The sequence below is a fragment of the Oncorhynchus nerka genome, linkage group LG7 (assembly GCF_034236695.1).
Source record: "Oncorhynchus nerka isolate Pitt River linkage group LG7, Oner_Uvic_2.0, whole genome shotgun sequence".
Lineage (NCBI taxonomy): Eukaryota > Metazoa > Chordata > Actinopteri > Salmoniformes > Salmonidae > Oncorhynchus > Oncorhynchus nerka.
The window spans coordinates 73402007-73419239 of NC_088402.1; the positions used below are offsets into that span (position 1 = coordinate 73402007).

Genomic DNA, 17233 nt, shown 5'->3' on the forward strand with positions numbered 1-17233 from the left:
ATATCAGAATTGGGATTCCTGTCTAAACCCAGCCTGTGCTTGATTTGTGTCTTTATTATATGGCAATAATTTGATCATGATGTTGTAATAGGCAAAATAATATCTTAACAGATCATGAACAGCGCATATGACAAAGAGTTCAATGGAGGGACAGCTTTAGACTGTGCTGTGGTCTAGTGAAGTTAGCTGGCATGGTTGGACAAATAATTATTACCTTCTGGTGGAGTTAATCCCGTCTAATAAAAGGCACATGAGGTACATGTTTAGATTATATATATTTTTAAGTGAAGCTTAGAGAAAACAATTTTTCAAAGTGCCACTTTATTACAAAAGTATAAACTTGACTGACATTTTCATGAATAGTAATCTTGATATAAAACATTACAATCTTTTGCATTTTTAGCACCTAATTACACGCTTCGAGTACAAGACCCTGTAGTCTGATTAGCAAACACACAACATTAGCTGCCACATAAAACTTAGCTGGGCTTTTCAAATAACACACCATAACTTAAACTGCTTGGGAAAATTAAACAAAAACATCAAAATTCACATTGTTTCATTGCTTTGCAATTTTGTCACCAGATAAGTCATTCCAAAAATACAGCCAAACATAAATAGTAAAAGATAGATTTCTTGACACCAATTATATATTTATTATTCTTTCTCTTTTTGTAACATACGCACGTACACATTGCATCAACATACAGAATAATAACCACATTATGTGCTGGGTATATTTGGTCAAATGAAGTTCTTTAGTGTCCAGGTTGAGATGACATTTTGTGTTATACTTCAGATACGCTCCTTTACAATATGTCTGTTGTGTCGTTATCATTTGTTGTCACTGCACAGCTGAATTTTTTTCATTTAATTTAGGATCACACTGGCAATTGAGAGGACATAAAAATGTTCATCAGTGTAGTGATGAGATCGCTACAGAGTGGTGTTAATGAATGCTCCACCTGCGTTCAATGCTTAGGAGGGTGAAATCACCATCGTGAGGCTGAAGCAGTATCTTGATTGAGCCACAGTTTTGAGACTGAGGATGGAGCTATTACATTTGTGTAGACTTCAATAGTATGTCCCCTTGACTTGATATGGCCCCTGACTTGATATGGCCCCTGTGGTTCAGATAGTAATATCCTTTCCTCTCTGTGTTGAAGATGAAGGCAGTGACCAACTTGACAGTAACGATTGCCAGAGATTCCTAGTAGCCAAAGCTATCCTGAATTAAAATGACATTGTGCTCTCTAAGAGAAACAAAGCAACATAACAACTAAACAATCAGTAAAAAAAATATTTTAAAAAATGTTCTTCGGTACCACATGACAGTGCTTGATTTTTGTTTGTGTTTTTTTAGCATGCAACATTAAGCAGGCAAAGTGCAGGAAAAGGATTGGCAAGTAAAAACAGTAAAGTAAAGTAAAACACTTAATTTACAGATGGTAGTGGAGACAGTCCATGTGATATGTAACAAATGAAAGGGGAAAAATATCTGCTATTTTTATCTGTGAATAATGGTCAAAATTATTATTTTTTCTTTAGGAAGAATGCCAACATTTTTGCAATTTAGTTAATTATTGTCTCATTTGACTCTTTGTCCCTGAGCTTTCAAGTCCGTTGATTAATATTAATGTATTTTATATTATTATTTGAATTCCTTCCTGAATCACACATCGACCAACTTGGGGGAAAGGTCTGCCATAAACAGACTAAGTGCTACATAGAGAGAAAACTGAAAGTTGTGCTCGTTCGTAAACTAGGGCTCCAGGATTGCCAGTACAATAACACTGTTTTAACCATGGAAATTAATTATGAACTCAGCAAAAAAAGAAACGTCCCTTTTCAGGACCCTGTCTTTCAAAGATAATTTGTACAAATCCAAATAACTTCACAGATCTTCATTGTATAGGGTTTAAACACTGTTTCCCATGCTTGTTCAATGAACCATAAACAATTAATGAACATGCACCTGTGGAACAGTCGTTAAGACACTAACACTAGGCAATTAAGGTCACCTTTATGAAAACTTAGGACACTAAAGAGGCCTTTCTACTGACTCTGAAAAACACCAAAAGAAAGAAGCCCAGGGACCCCTGCTCATCTACGTGAGCGTGCCTTAGGCATGCTGCAAGGAGGCATGAGGACTGCAGATGTGGCCAGGGCAACAAATTGCAATGTCCGGACTGTGAGACGCCTAAGACAGCGCTACAGGGAGACAGGACGGACAGCTGATCGTCCTCGCAGTGGCAGACCACGTGTAACAACACCTGCACAGGATCAGTACATCCGAACATCACACCTGCGGGACAGGTACAAGATGGTAACAACTGCCCGAGTTACACCAGGAACGCACAATCCCTCCATCAGTGCTCAGACTGTCCGCAATAGGCTGAGAGAGGCTGGACTGAGGGCTTGTAGACCTGTTGTAAGGCAGGTCTTCACCAGACATCACCGGCAACAATGTCACCTATGGGCACAAACCCACCATCGCTGGACCAGACATGACTGGCAAAAAGTGCTCTTCACTGACGAGTCGCGGTTTTGTTTCATCGGGTGATGGTTGGATTTAGGTTTATCGTCGAAGGAATGAGCGTTACACCGAGGCCTGTACTCTGGAGAAGGATTGATTTGGAGGTGGAGGGTCCGTCATGGTCTGGGGCGGTGTGTCACAGCATCATCAGACTGAGATTGTTGTCATTGCAGGCAATCTCAACGCTGTGCGTTGCAGGGAGGACATCCTCCTCCCTCATGTGGTACCCTTCCTGCAGGCTAATCCTGATCGTTCTGTGAATGATTTCCTGCAAGACAGGAATGTCATGTCAGTGTTTTGCCATGGCCAGTGAAGAGCCCGGATCTCAATCCCATTGAGCACATCTGGGACCTGTTGATCAGAGGGTGAGGGCTAGGGCCATTCCCCCCAGAAATGTCCGGGAACGTGCAGGTGCCTTGGTGGAAGAGTGGGGTAACATCTCACTGCAAGAACTGGCAAATCTGGTGCAGTCCATGAGGAGGAGATGCACTGCAATACTTAATGCAGCTGGTGGCCACACCAGATACTGACTGTTACACCAGATACAGACCCCCCCCCCCCCCTGCTCAGGGACACATTATTCAATTTCTGTTAGTCACATGTCTGTGGAACTTGTTCAGTTTATGTCTCAGTTGTTGAATCTTGTTATGTTCATACAAGTATTTACACATGTTAAGTTGGCTGAAAATAAACGCAGTTGACAGTGATGACTTTTCTTTTTTTGCTGAGTTTATTTCTATGATTTTACCCACTAAAATGGGGGAAGAATTTAGACAATTTTCCCTCTAATTGTGCTGTGCACATTGTTAAAATAGTGCTACCATCCTACAGATTTCTCTGTAATAGTTTTGTGCTCATTTCTCATCACTACCTTTGGATTCAAGATAGGGGTTTGACCCAGCAAAGGACTTTCTCTTCAGCCCGTTAACCACTGACCAACCCTTTTGCCCTAGGCTCTGAAAGGCAGGAATTTATGACTGTAATGTAGACCGTATGTGTGAGTGAGCATGAGAGGGGCTCAACCAGCTCTTCCCAACCGTGGTCTTCTTTTTGCTGGGAAGGAGGTAAGAGGTCAGATAGGTCACAGCCTTAGAGCCCAGTGACATACATCTCCATGCCGTCGTTGAAGGTGAAGATGGTAGTGGTGCTGGAGTTGGCAGTTCCGCCCTGCTTCAGTTCCCCAATGCTCTCGTACAGGTTCTCCCCGGGCAGCAGCAGGGCTTTGGCTGGAAGGTGCTGTAACTTGGGGGTCTGCTGTGTGGGCGGTGGCGGGGGAGGCTGCTGCTGCTGCAAGGGCTGATGGGATTTCTTCCTCCTGGGCCTGAGTGTGGCGCAGGTGTTTGGAGGCCGTTCGGTTCCTCCAACTCGCTTCCAACCACCACCACCTTCCATAGGCTCATAAGTAGGGTCGCACTCCTCCCCCGTCTCGATGGACTCATAACAGTGGTCTTCCAGAGTGGCAGAGGCTCCTCCGACGGGTTTCCCCTCTTGCGGGGCCCAGGTCTGTGGCTTGACCACCACACTGAATCCCCCATCTCGCTCCCGGTCCCGGTCACCACGCCCCAAGGTCCGGAAGCCAATGTTTGCTGGAGGAGACCCAGGAACAGTTCTCTTCTTCTTGCCTGGTTTGCATACCTTGGAGTACATCTCTGCAACCTGTAAACCACACAGCACAGGACAACCGTCAGTACAAATCAAACTGATAAACACCATACACACATACAGTACTTTGTAATGACATACATACTCACCATAGCAGTGGAAGGCTGTATGTTCTCTCCACTGTGAGGACTCAGAGGGACTAACGGTTTGTTTTGGAGCATGGTGATGTCATCATCCTCTGGAGGCTTCCATATGTACTGCTCTCCATTACCCATGAACACTGCCTCCTGCCAGCCAATCAGAGAACAGGATGAATGGGTTGTCAACTTCACATATGATTAAGAGGAAACACAAAAATAAAACAAATAAAACAATGCTTTTGTATAATACTTGGTGGACTGTAATGAAAAGTAATGTTTCAGGCTTACTGTTCAAAATCCCTTTTTGCTCCCCCAGGAGTATACAAGTCAGTCCATTAAACCTCTACGGGATTGGTGTCCCTAAACCGGGACGGTTGTTGCTAACGTGCGCTAATGTGACTAGAATGACGTTGTAAGTAAAAGCCAACTTTCCAGGACATAGACATGTCTTATATGGGCAGAAAGCTTAAATTATTGTTAGTCGAACTGCAGTGTCCAATTTACCAGTGGTGGAAAAAGTACCTAATTGTCATACTTGAGTAAAAGTAAAGATACCTCAATAGAAAATGACTCAAGTAAGAGTATAAGTCACCCAGTAAAATTATATTTGAGTAAAGGTCTAAAAGTATTTGGTTTAAAATATACTTAAGTATAAAAAGTAAATGTAACTGCTAAAATATACTTAAGTATCAAGAGTAAAATTATAAATAATTTTAAATTCATTATATCAAGCAAAGTAGACGGCACCATTTAGGACAGCCATGGGCACACCAACATTCAGACATAATTTACAAACGAAGCATGTGCGTTTACTGAGTCCGCCAGATCAGAGACAGTAGGGATGACCAGGGATCTTCTGTTGATAAGTGCGTGATTTTGACCATTTTTCTGTCCTTCTAAGATTTCAAAATGTAACGAGTACTTTTGGGTGTCACGGAAAATGTATGGAGTAAAAAGTACAATATTTTCTTAAGGAATGTAGTAAAGTAAAAGTTGTCAAAAATATAAATAGTAAAGTAAAGTACAGATACCCCCCAAAAATACTTAAGTAGTACTTTAAAGTATTTTTACTAAAGTACTTTACACCAGTGCAATTTACAATAGCTATTACAGTGAAAAAATACAATGCTATTGTTTGAGGAGAGTGCACAACAACAAAACACTTTTATCACAGCTGGTTTGATACAGTCACCTCTGAAGGTAAATAATGTACTTACATTCAGTAATCTTGCTCGGATTTGTCATCCTGAGAGTCCCAGAGATATAAATGTACCATAGTTTAGTTTGATAAAATCTAATTTTATATTCAAATGGTGTCTCTTCAGCTTTCATTTCTTTCATCACATTCCCAGTGGGTCAGAAGTTTACATACACTCAGTTAGTATTTGGTAGCATTGCCTTTAAAATTGTTGCACTTCGGTCACGTTTCAGGTAGACTTCCACAAGCTTCCCACAATAAGTTGGGTGAATTTTGGTGCATTCCTCCTGACAGAGCTGGTGTAACTGAGTCAGGTTTGTAGGCCTCCTTGCTCGCACACGATTTTTCAGTTCTGCCCACAAATTTTGTATAGGATTGAGGTCAGGGCTTTGTGATGGCCACTCAAATACTTTGATGTTTTTGTCCTTAACTTTGGAAGTATGCTTGGGGTCATTGTCCATTTGGAAGACCCATTGGCGACCAACTTCCTGACTGATGTCTTGAGATGTCGCTTCAATATATCCACATAATTTTCCTTCCTCATTATGCCATTTTGTGAAGTGCACCAGTCCCTCCAGCAGCAAAGCACCCCCATAACATGATTCTGCCACCCCCGTACATCACAGTTGGGATGGTGTTCTTCGGCTTGCAAGAATCCCCTTTTTTCCGCCAAACATAATGATGGTCATTATGGCCAAAAAGTTATATTTTTGTTTCATCAGACAAGAGGACATTTCTCCAAAAAGTACAATCTTTGTCCCCATGTGCAGTTGTAAACCGTAGTCTGGCTTTTTTATGGCGGTTTTGGAGCAGTGGCTTCTTCCTTGCTGAGCGGCCTTTCAGGTTATGTCTATATAGGACTCGTTTTACTGTGGATATAGATACTTTTGTACCCGTTTCCTCCAGCATCTTCACAAGATCCTTTGCTGTTGTTCTGGGATTGATTTGCACTGTTCGCACCAAAGTACGTTCATATCTAGGAGACAGAATGCATATCCTTCCTGAGCACTATGACGGCTGCGTGGTCCCATGGTGTTTATACTTGCGTACTATTGTTTGTACAGATGAATGTGGTACCTTCAGACGTTTGGAAATTGCTCCCAATGATGAACCAGACTTGTGGAGGTATAAAAAAAAATTCTGAGGTCTTGGCTGATTTCTTTTGATTTTCCCATGATGTCAAGCAAAGAGGGACTGAGTTTGAAGGTAGGCTTTGAAATACATCCACAGGTAGACCTCCAATTGACTCAAATGATGTCAATTATCCTATCAGAAGCTTCTAAAGCCATGACATAATTTCCTGTAATTTTCCAAGCTGTCTAAAGGCACAGTCAATTTAGTGTATGTAAACTTCTGACCCACTGGAATTGTGACACTGTGAAATAATCTGTCTGTAAACAATTGTTGGAAAAAGGACTTGTGTCATGCACAAAGTAGATGTCCTAACTGACTTTCCCAGAACTGTAGTTTGTTAACAAGAAATTTGTGGAGTGGTTGAAACACTTAGGTTGGAGTCATTAAAACTAGTTTAAGTAAACTTCAACTGTAGATGTGTGAAGGTTAGTGTTTTTTCTGTAGGGAAGGTAATTATCCATCATGTTTGACATTCCTGGATGTGTGTAAACTTAACATTTTTATTATCATAGCATTGTTGTATGTTCTCTGTAGTTATGTACTTGAAAATGTATCAATTGACCAATTCGGGCACATTTGGGCAAACTCCTGGCAAACTTGATCAAATATATAGTGTAGTAATGTAATGCTTCACTGGATCAGTCTGAAACTTTGCACACACACTGCTGTCATCTGGTGGCCAATATCTAAATTACACAAACTCCTATCTGGATATATAGCCTTTCTCTTGAATTTCAAAGATGATGATTTAAAAAAAAATAGAAAATGCATATTTTTGTGTTCGTATTATCTTTTACCAAATCTAATGTGTTATATTCTCCTACATTCATTTCACATTTCCACAAACTTCAAAGTGTTTCCTTTCAAATGGTATCAAGAATATCATATCCTTGCTTCAGGTCTATAACTACAGGCAGTTCTATTTGGGTATGTCATTTTAGGCGGAAATTTTTAAAAAGGGTCCGATTCTTAAGAGGTTTTAAAATGGGCCTTGAGAGAGGAAATGTGTGCAAACAGACATATAAACGCATTTCATTTGGCTCTAAACATTACAATTAAATGTGTAGCTCTTAACAGAATTGCTTGAACTACAAAGAGGCATCAGGAGAAATCGACTTTCAATGCTCTATATACAAAACACATAAACACACACAAATACAGCCTTTAGTAATACATGTAGGGAACTGCAAAGACACGTACAAATAGACAGAAAAATGCAATGAAATGAATCAACATTTCTGAACACATTGCCTTCGTCACAAGGTCTGACTTTGGCAAGGACTTCCTACATGAACAAACTTTATCTTTATCATTCTGTACCATCAGCCATTTCTCTACCAACCTTGGGGAAGGTGGGCAGCTTGAAAGCATCCACGTTTTTCCGGGGCATCTTCATGCTGTGAGGGTGTGGCGGAGGCGGGGCAGGGTGTGATGGTGGGGCGTGGCGGGGAGGCGGCACCGGTGCCTCCCCATATCGGTTCCGCTGTCTCTCTTCTGGGGGACAGCCTTGTCCACCTTCCGGAGCTTCCGGACACAGGCGTACTCTGCAGTCGTCTCCGGGGGTTGCGGATGAGCCATAGCCTGGGGCATGGGCTCAGGCTCGGGGAGCGGTTCATTCAACCCATCCCCGTCTAGATCAGGGGGGGCAGGGGTGTTGGCTGGGACGGCCGGAGGGGCTGGGGTGTCGGTCTCTCCGGCCCTGCCCACTATGGCGTAGAGGTTGTTATCAGGGCCACGCTTCGGGGAGGAGCGTTGACCTACCTCAGAGTAGGTGTGCTCCCCGTCCTCTCCGGTGCCAGAGGGGATCTGGGGTAGCGTCCTTCCCCCTGACCGGAGGTCGGAGTTGGACCGGCGGCTGGGCAGGAGGTCCATGCTAGACGGACGGTTCTTTTTAGATGACTCTGCAGGACACATGGAAACCAGAAAGGTTGGCATTCTTTCACCTACAGTATATGAAAAAAAGCCTTGTAAAAGTGGTAAGGATCAGTGTTTGTTATGTGGTGAATATTTCTACAAACTAAGCTGAACAGTGACACTCTTATGCCTAAGAGTTCTACTCACTTTTGCCATTGCAGTTTAGCTTGTTCATCTCACCGTCCGACTTGCTGATGGAACGCAGCTTTGACTGCCTGAGTATACTCTAACAACACATAAACAGACAAATGTTTTTATCAATTGCTTGTGAATACTAAATGTATCCATGTTTTACCTAAAGTAAAATGTTAAATGTGGTTATTGGAGTGATCTCTACGACTCACCATGTCCATCAACCTGTGTTTCCCACTTTCACTGGAGACATTATGCGTCTTTCCCTTCCTATATTAAACACAACAGTTAATGTATTATAAACATGCAAACAGCTGTGTCCGTGCGTGTGTACGTGCATTTGTACGTGTGTACGTGCATTCGTACAGGTGTTACGGACGTCACGCTGCTTGCTAAGCGAGTACCACTTCCTCCTGATTTGGCTCACAACGAGAGGCTCGAACCCAGGACCTCTGCCTTGCTAGCACACGTAACCACCCTCCTTGACAACGTACCGACCATTTAAACTATCAAAAGATATCTAATTCGATAGCTCCATCGGCAAAATTACAAACTAGCTGTGGAGTGAGTTTACAGTATGTTCTTAACTCTGTTACTTATAAATGTGTGTATATCCATGTGTGCACATGGTCATGCACATTAACTCATCTCACCTCTGGCAGCCCACACAGAGCACCACGATGAGGATGGTGACGATGAAGGCTGAGGCAGCAGCGATGGCACCCAGCAGCAGGACCTTGCCGTAGGTAGGAGACGTGAAGTTCAGCCCGTCCTGCATGGAGGCCATGTGGGAGCGCTGGCGCTCTCTCTCTCACAACCACACACTCACCACACACATGCAGACCACAACCTCCCTGGGATCTGCCGAGATGGAGAAGGAGAGGAAAGAGATGGGTGGTTTGTCATACAGATCAGCTGGTCTTATTTAAGAACACAGAATTAAAATGGGGATTGGGGCAAACATATCATTCAAATAAATGGAGAACATGTTATGACACACAACAGTTGCTTCTATTGCTCTAGTTGCACCAAAAACAAACAAAAGGAAGACAGGAATATACAAAAAGGTCAACCATAGCATTTCTGACACTCATTTTCTTTGTCCTTCTCTTTTCTGTCTCTCTTCCCCTCCATTGACTGTCATTTACCCTCTGGCCTCTTTATCTTCATTTGGGCTTGTTAAGGATTTGTGCCATTTTTTTCTCTTTGCTTTCTGTCAGATCTAAAAACATCAGGTCGCTAACCTGTAGTGTCCGAAGAGCCCATAGTTCTAGACGAATATCAGTCCCAGCAATGGAGTTCATATCCAGATTCAAATTTGTGCTGGACTTATGTCCTTGAAACGAACACAGTGTAGTCTAAACCATACACTTAGTCTTCAGTCTACACAGGGACCATTCTTACCAGGACCTTTCCTCCACACACAGATATCAATCATCCCTGAGACACCAGTTGAAGATATTCTGATATATTTGTTTGTTCAAGTGTAATATAATTCTTCACCTCTGTAATTATCATAGTTTTCCAAAGTGTTTAATCATTTGTTCAAAACACTGTAAATATTGCAGAGTCAATGAGTCACAGCGAAGATAAAAATTACTGCAATACAGACAGACACAGGAACAGAGAGAGGAGGCCCACATTGTTATCTTATTCCAAAACCAAAGAGAAGACAGAGAACAGAGGAAACCATTTGTTTTTAGTCCTCCAAGCTTTTTCCTCTCTCAGTGAAAGAGATGTTTTAGGTAGGCAGTTTGGTTCAAACAATGAGGACAAGTTCTTATCAGGATTGTTTAATGATGCCCTCCAAATCTCCAAGGGACATCAGATATGCAGATGTGTTTCTGATATAACTGTCCTGGGACACTCTTCAAGGTTTACTAATGATTTACTTATTGAACTACACATTGACAGAAGCAAAAATATTCACCACCAATGGTTTGAACCAGCAACCATCAAGGTACTAGCCTATTTTGAAACAGGTTCCCAAACCTCTTCTTGCATATATATTCATTGGAGAATATACTGTAACGCTCTTCAAACGATGGGATTCATATGACTCATCCCACTCTGGTCTACAGTAGAGTCCAAAGTCTCTATACCCTCAACTTCCATGACTTCCCCAGAGCATATCATAGCCTCTTGTTGACCAACAGTTGAGGCTGAGTAGGTACGGTCTCAATTAGTACATGGAAGGAAAGAGGCGGGGGCTGAGAGAGGATCAACTTTGCCTCTGCATGTGGCTATTGGGACATCTGTGCTTCTGAATATATTAATGCTAACTATGGAGTGCCATAACATGGCATGAAAAACATTTGACATTTAAATCCTCAGGACACACAGCATGCTGAGGTACAGTATATTATGCCTTGCTGTCCTTGTTAACAGTACAACATTGTTTTAGGCCCCACTACCCCCATCTCCTCTCGAACACTGGTTCAGACCAGCTGCTAGATAATTAGTAGGAACAGTATGTCCAGTTTCACAGGTGCTTTTCCCCTCTTCAATTAACTCCTACTAGGTTACTCCTATTTCCTTCTCTCTCTCTCCCTCACACACAAACACACCATTTTCTCCCCTCTCTGTCTGGCATCCCTATCTCTCAACCATCTCTTCAATTAACTCCTACTAGGTTACTCCTATTTCCTTCTCTCTCTCTCCCTCACACACAAACACACCATTTTCTCCCCTCTCTGTCTGGCATCCCTATCTCTCAACCATCTCTTCAATTAACTCCTACTAGGTTACTCCTATTTCCTTCTCTCTCTCTCCCTCACACACAAACACACCATTTTCTCCCCTCTCTGTCTGGCATCCCTATCTCTCAACCATCTCTTCAATTAACTCCTACTAGGTTACTCCTATTTCCTTCTCTCTCTCTCCCTCACACACAAACACACCATTTTCTCCCCTCTCTATCTGGCATCCCTATCTCTCAACCATCTCTTCAATTAACTCCTACTAGGTTACTCCTATTTCCTTCTCTCTCTCTCCCTCACACACAAACACACCATTTTCTCCCCTCTCTGTCTGGCATCCCTATCTCTCAACCATCTCTTCAATTTGACATAATAGTAAATTGTCTCCTACAAACAGAAAGCTCTGCACTGAATCCTGTTCCAATATAGAGGAAACAGGTGGGGAGGTGTGTGGGGGGTGGGGGGTTCCCAACATGTGGAAATTCACAACATATGGACATTTCTGACAGGGAATATCACCACCAACAGACACTGTATGCATCATTCTGCCAAGTGTTGATACTGTATCTTTGAAGCATTTATCTTATATCCTCTTTGGGATTGGGAGTAGATAATCAGTGGAATGCACGTACTTTGTTTTCATGTTATCCAGAAGAGTGTCAATGGTGGTCAGATCAATTCAGTGGCTATGGGACCAATGAGCCAATTTGGTATGCACTAACATGGTTAGTATTGTAGCTCATTAGCATACTAGTGTGGTGATCCAAAATGGCTGAAACAGCTCAGTTAAATTAGCTTTAGCCTTTTACCATTGCAGTGTGCTGTGATGGTGGTCTGTACAGTGCTATTAGGGCACATGTCAACATTGCAAATGATATGGGAGACAATGTTCTGATTCCTCCAAAAATATGGTTTCATCCAAACCGTCTTCAGCTTTCTCACAAGAACGACACAGAGTGCTTTCAACAGAGCCCAAACGCTGGCAATTAAATCCCTGGTTGATATATGTTAATATAATTTATTAATAAAATATATTTTGCTACACTAGAGCAACTGTCAACCCCTACATACAGCTGTACAATACATTGAGGCAGGAAACATGCTTTATCACACTTCTGCGTTACCTTACTACTTAATGGACATACTTATATATCGTATACTGTGTGTAAAACGTGTCCTAAAAATGTTAAAGGCAGGAGGTGAAAAGACCTGTAACATTATAAAATGTCAAACATTTCTCACCAGAATTCAACTGTCAACACTCTCCCCAGAGTTCACCCAGAATATGTATTTTGTAACACTCTCACCAGAATATCCTGAAACACCCAAATGGATCCACAATGACATTCTATTCATTCACAATTCTGACAGATTCCAGTGTAACTACACCTAATTCACATTGAGAACAGACCACAGATGTAGAGAGCAAGAGCAAGGCAAGAGGAAGAGAGGAAGCAGAGTAGGGCTGGAAGGAAGGTGAGGAAGAAAAAGAGAGGCCCTCAGCATGTGAGTAGGAGTTTTGTGGTAGGTGCTTGAAGGAGCTGAAAAGCTGATGATGAGAAGAGGCTGTCATTTCCAGTCTCTCTCTCTTTCTCTTTGCGTTTCTCCTAGGTTCTTAGGCAGAATGACGCCTCAGCACTGCAGTGTAATCTCTGGCTCTAGAGCTCTTTCTCTAAACGAACCAATTGGACGTTGCGCTCCGAGCAAAGCAGTCAAATGGCCCTCAACCAGAGGCTCCTCTGCTAAACAAAGACCCTCTCCCCAGCCAGATAAAATCCCCTCATCCTATGGCACTCTACTACGCATTTAAACCGCCAACTGCAAATGCTCAATCTTCTTCTAATCTGGTCCTTCCCCATAACCCTCACTCTAGACATCCCCTTGTGATGCCCTACCTGCCTGGGTGTAAGTGTAGTGACTGGCCATGATGTTGGGGTATCAGTGAGCTAAGGTGAGGACATATGTTGTGGGTCCTTGAGAGGCAAGTTTTAGAGTATTTTGACACACCTCTTTATGCCTACATTATGTATTTATGCCTGTATCTCCATGCTCATCTGTTTTGTGAAGACGGGATCTGGGGGTTTAAGATACTGGGATTGAAATCTTAAAAAATGTGGCTGTGCTTGTTAACCTACCATCAGCCCTTAAGCATCATATGCACTAAAGATTACCCCCTCATGGCTGATTGCAAAGGGCCCACTCTACAAAACAAAACCAAAGTCACTCATAAATATTTTTCTAACAATACAATACAACAACTGAATAATTTTCTAATTATTTGGCATAGAAACACTCATGTATTCACCAGATCATTTTTATCCTAGTAAGAGACTCACATTCTGTGATTTGCTTGTTATAGCCAAGAAGGAAGGAAGGAAGGAGACAGACAGACAGACAGACAGACAGACAGACAGACAGACAGGGAGGGAGGGAGGGAGGGAGGGAGGGAGGGAGGGAGGGAGGGAGGGAGGGAGGGAGGGAATGCAGAAGTCAGTGAAAGAAACAAAAAAAATGGTTGGGAGAAGCACGTAACTGGAACATCCTTCATAAACCCCAGGCCCATACAAACAGATCTTCCTCTGCCTCAAATCTAGGGCTCCAGTAATTAAAACATGTCAGCACTCCCTCTCTCCACCTCTCTCTGGGTGATTTCTATGCTATCAGCTGAGCACAGGGAAATAAATTATTACAGGATGTTCCTTTAGTTTAAAACGAATATGAAAGACCAACCGAAGCATGCAACGCTACAGTAATATAATCCATAGACAAATAGAGGAGTAACAGCAACACCTTAGAGTTGGTAGGCTAGGGTTACCCTAAGGAGTATACACACAAAGAGAATACATGTATCAAAAAAGAGACCTTTGTAAAAATCATTCTGGGGGTTCCAAGTCAATTGTGTGGTCTCCAAAATACTGCTAATGGCAGTTCTGACACTTCTTTCAGGTGTCAAGAACAGTGAGTGGACAGAGGTAATTGTGTTAAGTGGCTAAACCTCTGTGCATCCAACTGGGAATGTTTCTGGAAACTTTAGGTAGCCTAAAGTTACAGTAGAATTCCCATTGATCAGCCTTATTGTTTACCAATACAGTCAATCAATACACCAAAACATGATCACATGATGAATGTCCCCTATAGACATAGTATGATGCCAAATTAAGGCATTTTACTGGTGGTCAGTAATCTGCTTATCCATCACATCATCAAAACCTTTCACACACACACACGCACGCATGCACACGCACACACACACACACACACACACACACACACACACACACACTCATATGCCAACAGATTTCATTTCATTGTCTCTATTCTCTATGTCCTGAACTGTCCCTGGCCACAGCAAGCAAAGCAGCTCATCTGCTTCAATGCTGATCAATCAATTGGGAGAGAGCAGACCCACCTTATATCTGAGTCATTCCAGTCACACACACACACACACACACCACAGAGCACAATTACCCACAATTCAAAACCCATGGGTCTGTGTGTGTGTGCATGTGTGAGAGAAAGAAAGAGATGTATGATCCTGTGATGATGTGAAAGAGGTCAAATACTTGCTTGCAATAATGATGAACCATTTGAGCCCTGAGTGAGGGAGGATATTGTCTCTGAGAGCATTCTCAGTTGCATGTTTTCACCCATGCATATGTGTGAGTATTGGGTGCCATAAAGACTTCATAGGCTACAGGAAGCTGCTCATATACTGGCCCTGTGGTTCTTCTCCCCCTCCATGGCTCTGAACTCCAACTGAGATGAATTTGTCTACACCTTATACAGCTGACAAAAGCAAATCCCAAACCACATTTCTCCTTTGATACATTTGATCCTGTAGCAGGCTCAGACATATGTATTCTCCACAAGTAAGCAACACACGTAGGCTACACGCGCGTGCGTATAGAGAGAAGGGTGTTAAACGCTTCCTAACCATCAGTCCAGTAGTCTGCTATGTGCCCGTATAATGATTCGCGCCCTTGCCTGCACCAACCACAACACTCTCATAGGCTGGGTTTTAACATCGAGAACCCCGACAGCTCAAACTGCGGTGGTTCCGGAGACAACAGGTTAGAGCCCAAACACCGAGCAGGCATGGCACACCATGACACTGGCCACGAGAGAGAAGACGGTGTGAACAGATAGATCACGCAAGGCGAATTTAGCAGTGCCAAGGAATTTGTCAAAGAATGCCACCCCCAAAAAGGTTCAAATCGATGCAGTGGTGTGTGTGTGGTTTCATTCACTGTCTGACTAAACTTGGGGATCGCTATTCGTTTACCCCTTAGTCTATGGTTCCCTCCATAATTAAAGCATTTAAAAAAAACATGTCAAGATCAAAGTGAAAATGAACGCACAACGCGGGTGTTGCTTGGTCCCTACGGTCAGCAGCTTGCAACTCACACCACAAAGACATACCCCCATTACCCCTTTTTGAAGAGGGGGGGGCAGAAAACAGTCATCGTATCAGTCTAATGTTAATTATCTTTCATGATTCACAGAGGCCTCTTGAATGCTAAGCATACGACATCGACGTAGGCTACACATAAACGTTTACATATTGCTCGCATCCAGGTTATTTGATAAATCGGTTAATTAGACATCGAATCACAAAAGCCAAGCAGTGCAGTGACATTGTGGCTGTTGCACACGTGTCTGCTGTACTGTATGTAGGACCACTAGAAATTATGGTAACGGAGCCTGTGAACAACACAAAGGAAAAAATCGCACAATGCTATGTATAAAGCTGACCAATCAATGATCAAATGGCAAAATGTGAAAAGGCTAATCAAATGTATGTCAGCAAAAACATCTAGAATCTAATGATGTATATATATGAGAATTTCTCACATGCTGACAGACATGCTTAAGGCAGAGCATTGTGCCAGGAGCTAATCTCATACTCACTCAGCTCAGCGATTCGGGATGCGCGACGGCGCGCAGCATCCACCTTGATCGGTTCCTTCAAATTCTGCTTCCACTCGGACCATCCACTCCCCACTAGCATAATCAATTAAAGGCGATAACCGGATCTTCTTGTGTGGGAGAAAACATGAGCATAATGCATCATTGCGTTTGGCATTTTTTGACACCTCCGTCCACCCCCCTGTGAATGCGAACCGTTTCCAAAGGGAAAAGCAAAGCAAGCAGACAGATGAACTATTGTCCACTGTATCACCTGTGTTGTATCGAACTGTCAGATGTTCCTCGGGTTCTCAAACCCCCTCCATCTATCTCTCTACACTCTATTCCTCGCTCAGCTCAATGGTAGAACCATGTGACGGAGAGAATTTGAGAACCCCAATTATTAGTATTTTGTTTCTATCTAGCGCCATCACTCGGACGGACCGGGAAGCGAATGAATGCAATGGAGACTGGAATAATATTTCATATCTAAGCCACAGATGTGGACGCCTGTGCTGAAATAGATGACCATGTATAAACCAGCTGCGGAAAAAGCACCCAATTGTCCTACTTGAGTAAAAGTAAAGATGCCTTATTAGAAAATGACTAAAGTAAAAGTGAAAGTTACCCAGTAAAAGTCTAAAACTATTTGGTTTTGAATATACTTAAGTATCAAAAGTAAAAGTACGAATAATTTAAAATTCCTTATATTAAGCAAACCAAACGGCTAAATGTTATTGTTTTTTTAAATGTATGGATAGCCAGGGGCACATTCCAACACTCAAACATAATTTTCAAACAAAGCATTTGTGTTTAGTGAATCCGCCAGATCAGAGGCATTAGGGATGACCAGAGATGTTCTCTTGATAAGTGTGTGAATTGGACCATTTTCTGTCCCCCTAAGCATTTAAAATGTAACGAGTACTTTTGAGTGTAAGAGAAAATGTATGGATTAAAATTACATAATTTTCTT

At 42.5% G+C, this 17233-nt stretch overlaps 1 pseudogene; it reads right to left on the reverse strand.

Annotated features, from left to right (window-relative positions):
• Positions 1-546: 546 nt before the first annotated feature.
• Positions 547-16588, reverse strand: LOC115132835 (uncharacterized; annotated as a pseudogene).
• Positions 16589-17233: the final 645 nt, after the last annotated feature.